The following is an 18468-nucleotide window of genomic DNA, read 5'->3' as shown; positions in this document are numbered from 1 at the left end:
CACTGCATGCTCAGTTCTCTAGTCAAGGAATAAACGCCTAGAAATATTTTTCCTTTTGTTGGACTAAGTTCAGACTCTAGAGCCCAGTCTTCCCCTTGACCTCTAGCTAAGTAGTCTTTGTCCAAATTTGGAGCACATTCTTATTGGTATCTACTTTTCTGGGAAGGGAATAAAACTTAAAAAGTCGCTGGCTGGTAACAAGCATCATTTTCAACATCAACAATGAAAGCCTGTTTCCCTGTACTGAGGATATCTTCATTCTTCTGGTCCTGTCACCCCAGGGAGAGAAATCTGATGTGCCTTGACCATTTTATAACATAATATCCTGGAGAAATGAGACACTGTCATCAGAAGCATGAAGAAACTACAGGGATAAAAATTAGCCATAGATGAAGACAGTGATAGTCAAATAAATGGTGTTATTTAAAATTGGATTTTGTGGCAATCACTACAACAGTCGTCTCCCAGACTGTGAAGGTCACACGTTCCAGTATTGTAAACACCCAGATCCCATGCTGAAGAGGTTAGCTTCCAAGAGCTGCTGCCGAGACAGCTCTCAAGGCCGCTCTGTCCAGTGGCACTTCTGTGTGCAGGCAACTGGATCAGCAACAATGGTTCGGACTTACAAGATGGGCCAACTGGGGCATGGAGAGGGAGGTTCAGTCCACCAGCCTTGCTCAGACCACAGGCAGGCTATGGATGGAGCAGAAGGGTCCAGAGGAGGGAAACGGTAGACCCTAACCTGCTACCACAGACAGTTCATAGGTGATGAGAAAGCCCAGCTTTTCTCCATCTTTGGACTTTAGGTGCCTTGAGGGCTACAACTTCATTCCATTTGTCCTGCTATTTCTACTGGTTAGGAAGGGCCTCACATAGGAAATGCTCAACAAATGCTATTTGTTGACTGGATGAATGACTTCTGTGCATAGCAGCCTGAGACAAACCAGAGACACGCCCGCGGAGCTGGAGCAGGCTTTCTGGACTAACACCCAGTCCAGCTCACCTTGGTCACCTCCTGCCAGATGCCCTCTCCAAGAATCCTGTCCTCACTATTCTAGTATTTTCTTTACTCTCTATGTTTTATATTCTCCTGCTCCACACTTGCCATTCCAAATTCTCTCCATGCAGCCCCACAACCTCCCAAATGGACCATAATCCAAGATTCTCACCCAAGTACTCTTCACACTGTATCCTATGCCCATGGTCTTGTCAACAGCTCCTCAGAGTACTGATCTTGATCCCAAATCTACCTGGTGACCATGGCAGAAGTTATTTGCTTCAGAGTGGGTGCCTTAGTGAGCATGGAGACAATTACAGGTCCTAGGTTAAGAAGAAAGCTGTCACACAGGTTTCAGGAGAATGTCCAGCCTCACTTAGTTCGTGGTATTGTTGTGGTAGGGCAGCTGAACAACCTCTGGATCCCTAGCCATGCCAGAAGGCCTGTACTGTAGCCAGTGGAGGCAGGGATGGGAAGCAGGGCAAGTGCAGTGACTCAAGAGCCCATCTCCCTGACACCCAGGTATGCAGAAGCCTTGGATGAACCCTAGTTCTGGGTCCAAAAACACACGTACAGTGGAATACTAAGGCTGTCCACCACAGACTCCAGACCCATTCAGTAATGGGTGCATTCCAGATTTAGTAAAGCAATCGCTGGTGTCCCCAGCGGGGGGGTGGAGGGTAGTCCAATAGCATAACCTGTTCTCCTCCCTCACAACACCTGCCTCTGTTTTCTTCACCTCAGAGCATGTCTATGAGCCTGCCATTCAAGGAGCTTTGGGCAGCGCAGCTGTAAGTGGTTGGATGGCAGACCCTTCTCTTCTAAAACCTGCTAGAATGGGGTTGCCTAGCATTGAGAAGCCCTGGTTTTGATCTGCAAAAACTGAGTTCAGTGGTCTATGTCTATACCACTACTCAGGAGTTAGAGGCACGACAAGTAGAAGTTTAAGATCATCATTAGCTCCGTATCAAATAGAGGTCAGACTGGGCTACGTCTCAAAAAAAGTATATCAGAAATCAGAAATGCTGGAGAGATGGTTCAGTCACACACACACACACACCTAGCTTGGAGCCTCCTGACTCCCAGGGTGGGTGGGGAAGTCAACTGCTCAGTGGTGACTGGCTGAGATCACCAGGCAGCTGCAGGTGGAGGCCCATGGATGCCAGGCCTCCCGCTCAATGGGGCTGGTGACCAGCAGTTGGAACAATCTGGTTCTTCTCTTTGGTGGCCTCTTTCCCAGCGGTGCCTCAGCCCCCAGAGCCTCTCACTCAACCTTGAACTTTGTTGGAACATGCCAACAGGACTTCAGTGGGGCAAAACAGATCTCCCGACATTTGTTTATTTACTTACTTACTTAAGTTTTTCAAGACAGGGTTTTTCTGTGTAGCACTAGCTGACCTGCTCTGAAGACCAGGCTGGCCTTGAACTCAGAGATCTGCCTGCCAGTGCCTCCCCAGTGCTGGGATTAAAGGTGTGAGCAACCATGCCCAGCTGTGATATTTATTTATTTACTTATGTATTTGAGGGAAACGTGCCATACATACAGACATGCCACAGCACAAAGGTGGAGGTCAGAGGAAAACCTACCAAAGTTGGTTCTCTTCTCCTTCCATGTGAGTTCTAGTCTGGGCATCAAACTAGGGTCATCAGCCTTGGCAGCAAGGCCTCTATCCTCTGAGTCAGCTTGTGGCCCTACAGTAGAATCTTATATGTGAGGCTCCAGTTGGCATGGGGTCACTTCCTCTGCATTCTATGACTAGAGCAAGTGACAAGGCAGGAGAAGACATGGACCTTCACAGGAAATGGTTTTTGCAGGTGTGTCCAAAGAGAGGTGGCTGTTGGAATCTCAGTGCCTTCATAGCACGATGCATGGCCCTTGGCTGGGTACACCTACTCACCCTTAATGAGAGAGTTCTAACAGACCAAAGAAATAGTTCCCTCCAAGTCCAGGTTGGTGACCAGTGAGCTCACTGGGATTGCTTAACAGGAGCTTGGTCAGCTTAAAGGCAGCCACAGCAAGAGGAAGTCCCCTGGGCAACACCCCTGAAGAGTTCCCCTCAAAGCATGAGGACCTGTGAGAAGTTGCCACTAAAGGGTCCAAGGAGCAAACTTAATGGGCAACTACACTGTAAAAGAATTGGCCTGGCTAATTGTTTACCTCTCATCTAACCAAGGGAGGGGCCTTGCTAGAGTATCCTAAAGGTCCGTGAGTCTGTGCAGCTCATCTCATAGGGATCACTTGGGAGTGACCACAGACGCCCTCCTCCTCGTTCAAGATGGCATTGCTTATGTCCAACTGGGAAGATACACAGTAGCCTCTCTCAGAGGAGAGTCACCCTGAATCAAGGTCTCCTTCCCACAGGCCCACTCAGGTCCATTTGTGGACTGGCAGTAGAACACCAGTGGCCAAACAGATGTCATAACCAGGAGCATCCCATGCCAGGGCACTGTCATGAAAGGTGCCTAAAAACTTCCAGAGTATTCCATGAGAGAACATCATTTGGAATGGGGCCCTCACCCAGGGACACCAGACCAGATACATGGGCTTTGATCCCTCACCTCTCCTCCCTCCTCCGGCACAGAGAAGCCCTGCAGCGATGGCTCCCTGCCTGAGGGAAGCCTGAGGAAAGGGTGTCTGGCAGGAGGAAGTTGCTTAGAGTTAGAGGTGAGATGAGAGGTTCAATTATACAAGTGATGGGTGTTTCAACCACCAGAAGAAAAAAAAATGATCTATTTAACCCTGGGCATTTGAAGGAAAGCTGAAATTCTGTTAGGGTTCCATGTAGGAAGGAGAAAGAATTGGTCAAGGGAATGAATTAGTGGGGCAGAGTTAAACTTTAAATTGCTTTCTGCTCGCAGCCTAAGAACTCCAGTACATTCTAAAGCCCAGTTTCATAAATAGTAAAACTGTGCTAGATGCACAGACTCTGGAACCCAGTTCCCAAGCTAACTATGAAGAACTGAATCCCAGCTCTGCTGCTTTCTAACTGGATGAGTGAGGAAGGTTGTGTGCCTCATCCATAAAAAGAGAACTAGCAACAGAATCATGAGGCCATTGTTACAGGGCAAATGGTAAGTATGGGGCCGAAGTGTAGCTAAGTTGGTAGAGTGCTTTCCTAGCATACATGACACTCTGGGTTTGAACCCCAGCAGCACACAGATCAGGTGTGGTGGCGCATGCCTATAAGAGGACAGGGAGATCAGAAGTTCAAGGTTGTCCTTGGGCTACATGGCAGGTTCAACACTAACTTGGACCATAAGAGACCTGTTCCAAAATAAATAAATAGCAATAAGTCTGTAGCGGGGGAGAGGAATAAATGCTTCTTCTCAGAATTTGTAGACTAATATTTTTAAAGGGTCCTAGACTCACCCCAAAGAAAGAGATGGCACCTACAGCCAGCATCTCAAGCTCAAACCCCAGCTCTGCCACCACTTGTTAGATGAGTGCCTTAGGCAAGTGATTTAACCTCTTCATGCTTCTATGCCATTTCTGTAGCTGACAGTGGGGTTACCTTATGTCTAAATGATACGAAGACCAGCTGCGTGTTTATATAAAGTGACAAGACCATTGCTGGCCAATGGCAGTAAAGAGCTCAGAAATGCTGATGCTGAGGTTTAATGCCAGGTCTGCAGATCCCACTATCTACAAGTTTTCCTTATCCTCTAAGGGATAAAATTGTAAAAGTCACATGAACTAACCAAGAGCCACCCATGAGGCTATCACGGGAGCCCAAAAACACATGATCAAGTGCAGTGTTTTGCAGCCACATTGGTAAGGGAGTTGGTACCACCCTCCTTTGCCCTAAATGCCTGGGGCAGAGCCACCACTGGATGAGAGTTCTATAGTTGGCTGCAACTGAACTCTCCTGCCTACCCTGGGTTTTGGGATACCACAGTCGGCTTTTAAAACCTCAGGAAGAAAGCCAGGCTTTGTGGCCTGTGGTGGTTAACTTGGTTGCCTCCTGGTTAGAGGGAGCCTCAAGTGAGGAATTGCCTCCATCAGATTGGCCTGTGAATGATGTATGTGAGGCATTTTCTTAAAGTAATTTATGAAGGGGGAGGAGGACAGCCTACTGTGGGGGTGTCATTCCTAGGCAGGTAGACCTGAGCTATATGAACAAGGCAGCTGAGTAAGCCAGAGGAAGCAGGCAGCCTTCCTCTATGCCTCTGCGTCAGTCCCTGCCTCCAGGTTCCTTCCCCAGCTTCTCTCAATGTAAGCCAAACAAACCTTTTCTTCCCCACATTGGTGATTATCACAGCAACAGGAAGATAAAGTAGAACATGGCAAACCCCTTCCCCTAATGAGAAAGACCCCTCTGCTGCTGGCTGTGTTGTCACTTCCCCAGGTGACACTCTCTATGGTATTTGGGCTACAGGATGAGTGGCAGTTCTCAGTGGGTGGGCTGAACTCCAGCTGTTTTTGAGGGTGACACCTGAACATCTGTGTTCCTTATTGAGCATCTTCTCACTCTGGAGATTTGGTGAACAAATGGGGCAGGGAAGTGACAGGGCTCAGTACCCACTGTTACACCCATGCCACCGGCAGTGGAAGCCCTCACCCTATGACAAAGCGAAAGGTATACACACACACACACACACACACACAACCACTGTCCCACCCCTCTGGTGGCTGCAGCCACAGCATGTTGGAACCAGACTACAGCAGAAAGTTTTCAAATCACCCAGGACCTTGATGTGAATAGGGCCTGGTAGGTCAGGGCCTCCCAAGCAGAAAGCTAGGTCTAAAGTTTAAGGCTTGAGGGCTGGAGGTGGGGCCTGAATCCTAGCCACAGAGTCCCTGGATCCATCCATAGGGCCAGACTTCCAGCCACCCTGCAAACCTATGCCCTTTTGAATCCTGAGGCCCTCCAGAGTAACAGGGAGGATATGTGAGGCCCGAGGCCTGGCTGCCTGGGCCAGCACCAGAAGGCTGCTGACCAAGGTCCACAGGCCAGGGCTTGTAGCTTCTATAACTCAGCCCTGTCCACTCTGCAAGCAGACTATTTTGGCAAGGTTCATTCCCATCAGAAGCAAGCTCCAGGCAAACCTCTGCTTTCCATGTGGGGAGGGCTGACAGCGCTTTCTTTCTGCCTGCTCAGCTTAAAAGTAGAGGCTGAGGAAAGACGGCTCACCCCCAGGCAAAGCCCCATACCTGTGGTGCAGAAAGATAAAGCTGTCTCCTGCTCTCTGCAGTAGTTTTGTAAAACAGAACCAACAGAGGTTCCTCCCAAGCCTGGCCCAGGCAGCCTGAGGGCCTCAGTTCAAAAGGCCAGCCCAGCAATTCAGAAAAGTGGCCCACCATATGTGGGCGGCACATTCCAATGCTACCTGCTCCTTCACATCTGCCAGGAACTTTACTGTCTCACCAAACCAGCCATTCTGTCACTACAGGCGTGACAAGGCTGGGCCTGTCACCCAGACAACAGCCCAGGGTCCCTGAAGCCAGAGCAGACTTCAGTGGTTTGAAATTCTAAACAATGTGTTTGTATTCTGCATTGGGCCTGCCAAATGAGGTAGTTGTACTGTCAAACTACTGGGGAGTCTGCATGTGTTCTTTTTCTATCTCCACTCTTCCTCCCATGGAGCCCCAAGCTGGATCTGTCGCCAATGGGCCACCAAGGACCCCAAAGGGTCTCCACACTGAGTGCTGGAACCAGAATGAGGTCAGTGAGGCAATCAGAGCATGAAATGTAAAGAAGCCCCAACCGTCTGGTCCACATGCATGCCAAGTCTGCAGGTGCATGGCCCTAAGCATGAGCTCTTTAGACTGTGTGCCCTGGGTGCCTGTCACCTGATCTAGTCACAGTGCTGATGGATCAGACTATAAAGGGATGCCTGTCAAAAATTCATAATGCACCCTGCTTCCCACATACCCACATACCTAAGGCCCAGTCCTGACCATTGTTCTCCTGAGCAAAGAGGACAGAGGGAGGCAGAGGCCCAGGTACACAGGCCAGGAAAGGGGTCCTGGCCATCAGTCCTTGCAGAAGCTAAGCTGTCTTGGACTAGCTGTGTATCCCAAGAATAGGCTCGAAGTATAGACTCTTGCATATTGAGGCTGGATAACATTTCATTGTGTGTATAAGCTAGTGCTTATGTGGGAATCTGTGTGTGGAAGTCTATGTTCACTATAGACAGTTTATATGTTCACTAGTATAAATAGGGTTTCAGTGCACAAGGGAGTATTTAATCTTTTTGATATCCCAATTTCAACTCTTTGGGGCAAATGCCCTGCCTGGCATTGCTGGACTATATGATAGTCCTATTTTTAATATTTGAGGAACCTCCATACTTTTTCCACCCTGTGCACACCATCTTGCCCACCCACCAGCAGTGTGAAGGGCTCCAGTTCCTCCACGTCCTGACCAGCGCTCATCTCTTGTCTCTTTTATGCCGGCATGTGTAATAAAGTGTAATAATGCAGGTAAGCAGGAGGTCATTAGGCTAAGTGAAGTGAGCCACATGAAGACAATTACTCTGTGATTCCACTTAAGGAGGAAACTGGGATAGTCACATTTGTAGTTGAATCGTGGAGTGGCGGTGGCCATGGACTAGGGGAGGAGGGGGATAAAAGTTCTCTGTCAGCAAGCACAGGGATGTTTAAGCAATGAATGAACCCCAGAGTTGTGGGGCCCAACGCTACACAGCCACAGTTACAGCACCACACACAAACGTACGCAGGTGCCCCGCTTCATTTCCGTCGCTGACAAGAAGCAATTTAATAGAGAAAGGGTTTGTCTTAGCTCCCAGGTCTAGTCCATCATGTGCAGAAGTCAAAGATGCAGGAATCTGAGGAATCTGTTACATCCCCAGTGAAGGACAGAAAGAAAAAAAAAAAGCCTGTCTCCATTTCTCCACTCTTCCACAGTGCAAGACTGCCTCAGGAATGGTCCCACCCACGCTGGACTGGGATTTCCTACATCGACTGGCTTAATTAACACAATCCCCCACAGACACAACCGAATGCCAACCCGATGTAGGTAACCCCTCACTGAGATTCTCCTCCTAGCTGGCTCCAGGTTGTGTCAGGTTGGCAATCAGCACTAACCATCACAGGAGGTAAATCAAACATTAGTTGCTCTTCCAGTGATAGAACAGAAAATAAGCAGGTTACCAGGCCCTTCCCCCACCCTGCTGCACAGAGTCGGTACTTCAGTGAGATTCCAGGGCCTGGGCAGCCACACTGCATCCCAGAGAATACAGCAGAAAGGCTTACACAATCTCCTGGCCTGAGTACTGAAAGCTGAATTCTGAGTCATCTGGGACTGCTTGAGTCCATCTGACTCTAACCGTTTCATCTTCTAAGCACCAGTTTTTCTTTTTACTGAAAAAAAAAAAGGATAGCAGCATTAAAGAGAAATTTTAAAAGTGATTTCTCATATCTCACTGCATATGTGATAATGGATTAACAACCCAAACTTAAGAAATAAACTATAAAATTCTTAGCGGAAACAGAAAAGTTCATGACCCTGGGTTTGTTAGAGGATTCATAAGTATGACAGCACAGAGAGAGCATGAAAGGGATACACACACACATATACAAACACATCTTTTCCACAGCCACACTCTCTGCTCTCTGGTATACTTCACCTTCTTCCCTGGAGCCCTTTTTTAGCCTTCACTCTTAAAAATATCTTTTGATAAACTCCAACCTTGCTAGAAAAAAATAGATAAATTGGACTATATAATAATTTAAATTTTATGCTTCAAATAATCACTGTTAAGAAAACGAAAAGGCAACCCATAGAATGGGAGAAAATACTTGCTAATTATACATCTTTTCAGGCACAAGAACTTTACTCATAAAATTATACAGAAAACTCCCACATCTCAGTAACAATAAAATAAACAACCCAGTTTAAATATGGGCAAAGGACTTGAATAGGCATTAATCCAAAAAAGGTAGGCACGATGCTGAGAGACTCAAGATGCTTAGCACCATCGCTCACCAGCGATGCAGATCAGAACCACAGAGGCTCCCTTCCACCACCAGGATGTGTCAAGAGGAGAGAGAGGACGTGTTGGCCAGGTGTGGGGAGACTGGCTGTGCACATGCTGCTGTCCGGAGTGCTAAGCATCAGACTCACTGTGGACAACATCTTGTCTTCTTTGAAGAAGCAAACATTGAGCCCGGAAGGTGGCTCTGATGATGCACTTACTGCGCTTCCTGCTCAGGGAGAGCAGAGTTCAGGTTCGCCATGTAAGTGCCAGGAGGGCACCATGCTCCACCAGTGATTCCAGCATGCCAGAGGCAGAGACAGTAGTTCTCCAAGGCAAGCTAGAGAGCTAGGCTAGCCTAGCCAGAGCTCTGGATTCAAGAGAGACCCTACATCAGCATGTCAGCTGGAGACTGATAGAGAAAGACACCAACTTCTGTTCCCCACCTGCGTGTGCATATACATGGACTTGCACACACATGTGGGTCCTCATACAAGCACACACCCATGCACATGAACCCACAAAGCTGAGTATAGAATTAGCATTATCATCCATTCCACTCAAAAAATTGAAGCAGGCACACAAATGCACTCTGACACATCAGTTCTTAGAAGCATTATTCAGAGTATCCAAGAGGTAGAACTGACCATAGATGGACAAACAAAATGTACTATGTTCCAATGGAACATCCAGCCATCAACCATTTCTGACACACAGCGCTATAAAGCTCAATGCCACTTTGTGATGCTAAATAGTCCATATTAGTATATGTTTCTACACATCAGTTAATACATAGAAGCAGATTAGAGGCCACAGGATCTGGGAAGAGGGGTGACTACGCTTTTCCTTGGGATGAGGCCAACCAAGCCTTCGCTCATCTGCAGTGATGCTGGTTTCACACACAGCATCATAAAGATAATTGATCTCTGAAATGTACTTTAAAACTAATTTAAACTTTCCCACAAGCCCACCAAATCTTGATTCCAGCTTCTTTGTTGTCAATAATTATCTGAGCTTGCCATATCCCAGGACATCAGTCCCTTTACAGATCAAGATCACTTCTGAACCTGGAATCTCTTTTTCTCATGCTTTCTTCCTATTGGATGAGAAAACTCAAGCTTGGAGGTAGGCAAGCACACACACACACACACACACACACACACACTTCACATCTTGACGGCACTCATCTCCTGGGGGTCTGGGGGGTCCCTCACAACCTCCTGAAGATCTCTTCCTGGACCCTTTTTCCTGGCATGAATGTCGTCATCCAGGCAGCTGCCTCTAATGAACCCATGGACTGTATCCCCAGCTATTCCTCACCAGTTTTTCTCTCTGACATGGTAACCGCATTCTGCAGAGGGACATTGACAAACCCTATATCATTAGCATCTGCTCTGCCCTAAGGAGCAGACAGAATGTGAAGCCCTAGAGATCTGAATTCCACATCCTGTCCCATCACTGCCTACCTGTTCAGGAACCTCTGACAAGTCCCCTCCATTCTCAGAGCTTTAGTTTTCCTATCTGTAAATGGGGTGAAAATGTATTAAGCTTTGATAGTAAATTAAATCATAAATGGGAGATTACTGTTATTTCATAAGGGGATGACTTTGTGCTTGCTCTGGTGGTGGTCCAGGTGTTCGTCTTAGGATACACATTCTAGGCCTGAACTACGCCTTCAGTCCGTATGCATACTTAGTGTCCTTAACTAGACTAAAACCTGTTTGAAAACTACTCCAATCTTTCTCCCACTTTCACTCCCCAGTAGCTTCTGGTTAGGGGTGGGAATACTGCAGGTGCCCAGCAACTAACTCTCTCTCTCCCACTCTCTCTCTTTCTCCCCCTCTCTATCTCTCTCTCTCCTATCCCTCTCTCTCTCTCCCTCGACCCCTCCCCAGTTTCTCAGCACTGTTTATGGGACAGGATAACAGATGGAAAGGCAGTCTGCCCTGAGCACCATCCTGAAGCAAATGCAGAGTGCAGAGTGTGCACCCTTCAGGCTAACCCTGGCAGCTTTGTGGGCAAGCCTATCATCAGAAGAGAAGACACTAAAGTTAGCTTTCTAAGCTCACAGCAAGCAGCTGGCAGAGCCCTTGAGGGCTTGTAGGGTGGCGCTGCAGCTTAGCCTCACCTACACCCTCTTTCCCTTCTCCAGTCACAAGTCCCTGGAATATCTCATAGCACGTATCTGCACACTCAGCATCTATGGCTAGGAAGCCCGACCTAAGACTTCCCAGCCCAAGCAGCACAGAGAAAGTTGCTCCCAGGGCACAGCAGAGGAAGCACCCGCAGAACCTGCTGGAGCCACTTGGAGCCCTGTCAAAATTGACTGGACCTCTGGGTGGGAGGCAGCAGCCTTGTCATCTCTGCTCACCAGAGCCTCCACACCTTCTCCAGCCACCATAGCTGTGGCTTCCCAATCATCAACAGCCTTCCCTGCCACCCTCCCAGGACCCTCGCCAGGATCAGGTGGGGAACAGGATATGAAAACACGTTGCAAGCTGGAAAAGGCTGAGCCAACAGGAATCTCTGTGTGAATGAGTTAACACCACTCTGCTGCCAAGCCTGCCCTGCCTTCCTTGTCTACCACCAGTTTCTATCTCCCCACATCGCCAGAGCTGTGCACGTCTTCCTCTTAGCTCGGAACACGACGCCTGATGGAGTTCAGTGACTGACAGCAGGAGGGTACAGCCTCTATTCATGAGGGAAGCCGAAGGCAGGGTCACCTGCCAGTTAATGCTGAGACTTGAGGCTCAGAACACAGTGACGCCTTCCAACCAAGTCTCCACTGTTGCTAAGATTCCCAAGAGCAGATTGTCAGCTGGAAAGGTGACCCTAAGCCACAATCTCTTGCCTGGGGCTTGCAATGCTCAGGTCTTAAACACTCTGTTAGTGTCCTTCAGCTGCTGTGACCACAGAACCCTGGTATGGTGTGACTTCAAAGCACAGGAACATGCCCCATCCCTGGTCCATGGGGGCCAGAAGCATAAGACCAAGGGGTTAGCACGCTCTCTCTGAGGCTCTGAGAGACGATGTGCTGCTCTGGCTTCTGGGGGCTGGCATGGTAACCACAGGCACGTGGCCTCTTCACTCTCTGCCTCGTCATTACATCCCTTCTCTGAGATGCAGTAGAGCCCCCCCCCCGTCCTTCACTTACAAGGTCCTGTGTGTTGGTCTCTAGGGTTGTCAGAGTAATTGAAACTTGAGTCTTCCTCTCTTGATTCCCTACTCTAGTACATATGTGTCCGGGTTTGTCACCTTGACACAAACCTAGCTATCTAAAAAGAGAGACTCTCAAGTGAGAAAAAGTCCATCACACTGGCCTAAAGCTGAGGTGTGGGGCATTTTCTCCATCATCAGACTGAGGGCATGCCAGCCCCAGCAGGTGGTTCTGGGTTGAATAAAAGAACAGGCAAGTCATGAGGATCAAGCCAGTAAGCAGCATCCCTCCATGGCTTTTGCTTCGGGGTACTGCCTTGAGCTTCCACTTTGACTTCCATCAATAAACTGTGGCCTGGGATGTGTTCCCTTTCCTCTTCAAGTTGCTTTTGGTCATGGTGTCTTGTTACAGCAGTAGAAGTCCTCACTAAGTCAACATCCTTCGCCATCTAAGGCACAGATTCTAGAAATAATGACAATAACATACTTTTTCAGGGTAACACCTCACCGTTGAGTACCAGTTCTGTAGGAAGAGGAAGCTGATTCGGATGCTCCATGACAGATGAGCTTAGTGTGACCTTTGTTCTGAGGTTGTAAGAGTTTAGTGCTCCACAAAAGTCACTGCCACATCCTCACCGTGCCTGGCCAGATCTCTCAGCACCTCAGCCTGGATGACCAGAGTGAGTCACCAAAACCCCTTTTGTGGTCTAGCCTGGAACCACATATAAGATTTTACATTACTTCAAAGAACTGCTGTCCTCAGGGTCACATCCAGGTCATAAGATCAATTCATAACAATTCTTCTGAGGCTTGGCCAATTTCAGCACTAAAATTTCATAGTCAAGGGTGCCCTTCAGTCCTAGGAAAGTTGGAACAAACAGCCTGTCAGTCATTGCCCAGGTCAGCTTAGACCAGTGGTTCTCAACCTGTGGGCTGTGACCCCTTTGGTGAACAATGCCTTCATAGGTGTCATGCAGGAGATATCTTGCATATAAGATAAAAATTTACATTATGACTCATAACAGTAGCAAAATTAAAGTTGTGAAGCAGCAACAAGTATGATGTTATGGTTGGGGGTCAGCACAGCATGAGGAACTGTAGTAAAGGGTACAGCATTGGGGAGGTTGGGAAACGCTGGCTGAGACAGTAACTATAATTGACAGGACAGATGTTCAAAGCTTTCTGCGACTCAGGTCTGGCCCAGTGATGTTCTTCCTGCTTTGCTGGTTCACTGGACACCATCTGGCAGACCCCACGCTGAGCGAACGTGCTGTCCTCAATCACACTTCACATCTCTCTGTCCCATCCCCTGTTCTGTGCAGGTCAGACTGGCCGGTACACATTGTCTTGACTGTTGCCTGGTGAGGGAGGGTCCATCCCATTCTACATGGCATCACTCCCTGGGCAGGTGCTGGGCAGTGTGAGAAAGCTAGCTAAGAGAGCTGGAGAGATAGCTCAGTAGTAACGAGTACTTGCTGCTCTTCCAGAGCCTGGGTTTGGTTCCCAGCACCCATGTTGAGCAGCTCACAACTGCCTGTAGCTCCAGTTCTGGGGATCCAGTACCTTCTTCTGAATTCCAAGGGCATCTACATGTGAGGGCACATGCATGTGCACACACTTTCACATACACACATACATACAGTTGCACACATCCACACATGCACACACATAACCACACATACACAAATACAAATAAGAACAAAAAAATAAATCTATTTTAAAGAAAAGAGGAAATAAGAAAGGGAGGGAGGGGGAGGAAGGGAGAAAGGGAGGAAGAAGGAAGAGAGGAAGGAAAGAAAGAAGGAAGGGAGGGAGGGAGGGAGGGAGGGTGGGAGGGAGGGAGGGAGGGAGAGAGGGAGAGAGGGAGAGAAGGAGAGAGGGAGAGAAGGAGAGAGGGAGGGAAGGAGAGAGGGAGGAAGAAAGGCAGTTAGGTATGAACCTGTGAGACAACCAGCAAGCAGTGTCCCCCAATCCTTGCCTGCCTGTCTCTGCCTGTCTCTGCCTGAGCTCCCACCCTGACTTCCCTCGGTGATGAACTGTGACCTGAAACATAAGCTGACATGAATGCTTTCCTCTGCTGAGTTGCCTTTGGTTGGAGTGTTGTGGCACAGAGATTAAGTAGTCCTCCCTCTCTGTCCTCCTCCCTCTCTGTCCTCCGCCCTCTCTGTCCTCTGTGAACAAACAACAGAACTCTTTCTCATGTGTGCTTAAAGTTCCCAAGGACAAAGGGTCAGTAACTTCTGGAAAGGCCAATTTACATTCAACTCTGACTTTAGGGAAAGAGACCTCAATTCCTAGGTTGCCTTATATGTGCTATAAGGTCTTATGTTTCCAAACACTGACCCTCCCAAGACCACCCAAAGCCTGGAGAGCTTGCTCATCTGCTCCACCCTCCTGGACCTCCCAGAAGGTCTTCACTTTCTAGTGTCACACCAGTCCACCCAGTGCACCTTCAGAACCAGCACACAGGGCAAAGGTTAGCACAGAGTTAAGACCTCCTGAGCATCCAGAGAGACGCAAATGAAAACAAAACTGGGAGCTGCCAAATTGAGAGAGATAAATGCACTTGGCCCTGGCGAGTGTGTGAGCTAAGAGCACCCACAACCCTGATGGCGGCAGACTGTGACTTATTTCAGCCATTTCAGAAGGTAATCTAACAGGATTTATTAAAGTCAGAGACCGGAGTCCCTTTGACCCAAATGCAACGCTGCTTCTGGGAACTGATCCAACTGAAATAAAAGTCCCAATCCAAAAGATGTACGAGTAAGAGTGTTTCTAGAAGAATTGCTAAAAATACAAAAATGAACCCCAAACTTCGCATTCTGGTGGAATACTACACAGCTATTATAAAGAATCAAGTGAATCTTGCAAAGAAATAGAGGAAAGTAAAATACAGGGAATATAAGTAGCACGCTCTGTTTGTGCAAAAAAGTGAGTACAACGTAGGCCCGGCCACACCTAGAGACACAAGCAAGACGCAGCCGATGCCTCAGTGTCTATCGCTCTTTGTTAGTAGTATGACTACAAATATCTGACAGAGACCATTTACGGGAAGAAAGACCATAGATCTGTGCTTAGCAGTTTCAATCCATCAGCAGGAATGCCTCCATCCTGAGTGGCAAGCGTGTAAGGCAGCTCACTCACACAATGCAGACAAAGAAACAGACAGGGGGCACCTGGCTCCCTTTCTCTGCTTTGCCCATGCAGGCCAGCAGCCCATGGGATGGTGCCACAGTCAGGCTGTCTCTTCCCCCATCATGTGATCATCCTGGAGATACCCTCACGGACACACCCTGGAGTGTACCTTGCTGGTCTTATGGATGGTTCTAAATCCAGCTAAGCTGACAGTGAATATCAAACGTCACTCTCAGCATGCCAGAACTGCCTGCTGCCTGGCAAGGATGACTGGCCACTGTGTCATGGCTGCTGTGGGGAGCAGGCCCCACCACCTGTTCAGCCCAAACCTTCTCAAAGCAGCTTCACAACTCTTGTCTCCAATGAGGCAGGTCCCATGGAAGATGTGGCAGAACAACCATTCCTGGGGGATGGAGTTCACAGCTCACCTCCTCACAATGGTGCCTTCCAACTGAGTGTAGAGGCAGACTCTGCCCTTGTTTTCCAGGTTAAGGCCTGTGCCTTCCACGAAGAAGAGCTAGTTCCTTCAGATTCCAGACATAATCTTTGGATTTCTTGGATGAAAGCACACTGTAGTCACAGAGTATTCCTTTTCCATGTACCTGCCACAGACACACACACACACACACACCCCACATTAACACTGTAAACACTATGAAAACCAACACACTGAGCAGCCATTGCTGATGAAAACACTGTGGGGAAGCTGAGGCAGAATGAAGAGGTACTGTGGGAGGAATTGAGATGCACATGGTCTTCAGCCTGGTGGCAGGGACTGGAGCAGAGGCCATGAAGAGTGCTGCTCACTGGCCCACTTCCCATTGCTTGTTCAGCCTGCTTTCTTATGCCATCCAGGGCCACCGGCCCAGAGGCAACACTGCTTCTCAATGGTCTGGGCCTCTCACATCAATCATTAGTCAAGAAAATGCCCTAGACTTGCCTACAGGCCAATCTGATGAGGGAATTTTTCTCACTTGAATGTCCTTTTCCCAAATGACTTAATGTATCAAACTGACAGATCTAAGCAGGACAGGAAGAAGGCCCAGGCACAGGACTGAGGCAGGTGGTCATAGCACACCTACAGTCAAGAAGCGGAGAGCAGATGGGAGTTGGGGCTGTTCATAAAGCTTAAAGGCCTTTCCCCCATGACCCCTTCCCCCAGCCAGGCTCTACTTCCTAAAGCTTCTAACACAGGGCCACCAGCTGTGCTCAAACACAGGAGCCTGTGGGGAAAGTTTCACACATCCACAAACGGGGTGATAGTTACAGAGACCTAGATATTGTCACCCACAGGCAGCTTTCCCCAGACACAGACCTCATGTGGATGTTGGTGGAATACACTTCTTGGGAAGTTTGGCAGCTGCCGTGGAGGTCTAAATCCCTGGGACATGGCCAGTGCCCCAGCTTCGTCTGCCTGCATTCTGGTTTGGGACTCAACATTTCAGGCAGAGGGCCTGTCGCAGAGAACAAATGTTTATCCCATAATACTACCAGAGAATTTTCCAACTGTGGTTTAAAAAGAATGCAGGTGTCTGAACCCAGGTACCAGCATTATTCTCCTTGGGGCATTTGGAGGTGCACTCTTTTGGAGAGCCCTTTGTTGTGCTGTGTGTAATATTCTCTGCTTGCCTGAAATGAGTTTCCATCCATTTCTGGCTGCTGAGCAGGGCCACCTCTAGAATTGGCGACAGTGAGTGCATTTCAAGTGAAGTTTGCCAAATAGAAGGGCTCTGAGGAAGCTGGCTAGGGAGGAGCTAGGGGCTCCCACTTACTTTTGGCACCCTGTATGGTCTCAGGAGTAAATACCCTGCCCTTCTGTGGAAGCGGAGGTGGAGATTGCTCTTGGCAGCATCATCAAAGGATGCATTGATTCAGCTGAGTCAGTCAAACCAACCGTCAATTCCAATTGTCAGCAGCTGACCCCATGAAAGGATGGAGGCCCAGCAGTTCAAGCTGCTTGACATTTTCCTGATGATGTCAAAATGGCCCTGTTGCCAAATCCAGGGCATTCTGACCTGAATCTTGTTCTCCTAAACTTCCCAATCAAACGGCTCCTGCCTCGCCAGCTTTTTAGTCACAGTGGATGGTGAATGAAATCTTAGCAATGGTTGGCTTTTCAGCACCAGGGACAGCATATGGCCATCTACACTAGTGCTAACATTTCCAGCTTTGGGGCACAGGGCTTGCAGGTTGGAGCCCTTCAGCAGTGGGGCTCATGCTTTCCTTTCCCTAACTATCCCAACGGCCCACTAAGGCTACCCTGATGCCAGATCTCTGGGGTGTGGAGGCTAATGCGCTTCAACCACTCTTGACCAGGGTCTGAACAGGCAAGAACAAGGGCACCTGAGACACCACCAGGCAGAGCTCTTCTGTGCCTCCTCCCGTGGGCACTTAGGGAGAGGAAAGATGTGATACCAACAAGCTCTTATCAGATTTGTCATCTCTATCATCTTTATAACGGTGATAGTAATGTATGCTAAAGTCACATAGTAGAGAAATAAAGGAGCCTCAGGGTACCTCCTGCCTTCACAGCCCTCGCTATGTGGGTATCGTCCAGTCTCTCCACCCACAGAGAAACAGATGCAAACAGAAAAACCACGCATCTTTTCTTAAAAATGGATCTGAGTTCTCCTTTTTAATTGTTGCATATTACTCCACATCCAGAACTACACATTTTTAAAATGTTCCCTTACTACTAAATAGATCAGCAAAGTTTCTTCAGAGACAGTAACTAATATGACATAAGTGAGAGAGATGGAGAGAGGCAGAGACAGATTGAATAGAAGGAATCAGTTCACATGACCATAGATAAAGACTTGATAAGCTCATAGTCTACACGGCAAATCGGCAGGCTGAGACCCCAAGGTGGGCTGTAGTTGAGTGTAGATATAATCTGTTAGTGTCCTTCCTCACCCTTTGGTAGCCTGAGCTGTCCTGTGGCATCTGCGTGGTTTTCCCAAAGCCCAGTTCAGGTGCTGTTTGCTTTAAGATGGGAGCAGAGGAACCCCAGGATCAAAGGTCCCATCTCCCTCAGGAACAGTCAGAGTGCTCAGGGTGACGCTCATACGAGCTCCCAGTCTCGTGGGGTGGGGGAGGGGAGGGGGAAGTGAGTTTTCCATGGGGTGTTACAGTTGGCTCTTCACATGAGATTGCTGGTTCCAGGCAGCAGTGGAAGCTCAGGTCCAAAAGTCTGTGATGGTACTACAGTGTTACAGCCCTTCAGTTACGCCACTGTATTAACA

Source organism: Meriones unguiculatus, chromosome 11 (assembly GCF_030254825.1).
Source record: "Meriones unguiculatus strain TT.TT164.6M chromosome 11, Bangor_MerUng_6.1, whole genome shotgun sequence".
In the NCBI taxonomy this organism is placed as follows: domain Eukaryota; kingdom Metazoa; phylum Chordata; class Mammalia; order Rodentia; family Muridae; genus Meriones; species Meriones unguiculatus.
This window is presented reverse-complemented; position numbering follows the sequence as displayed.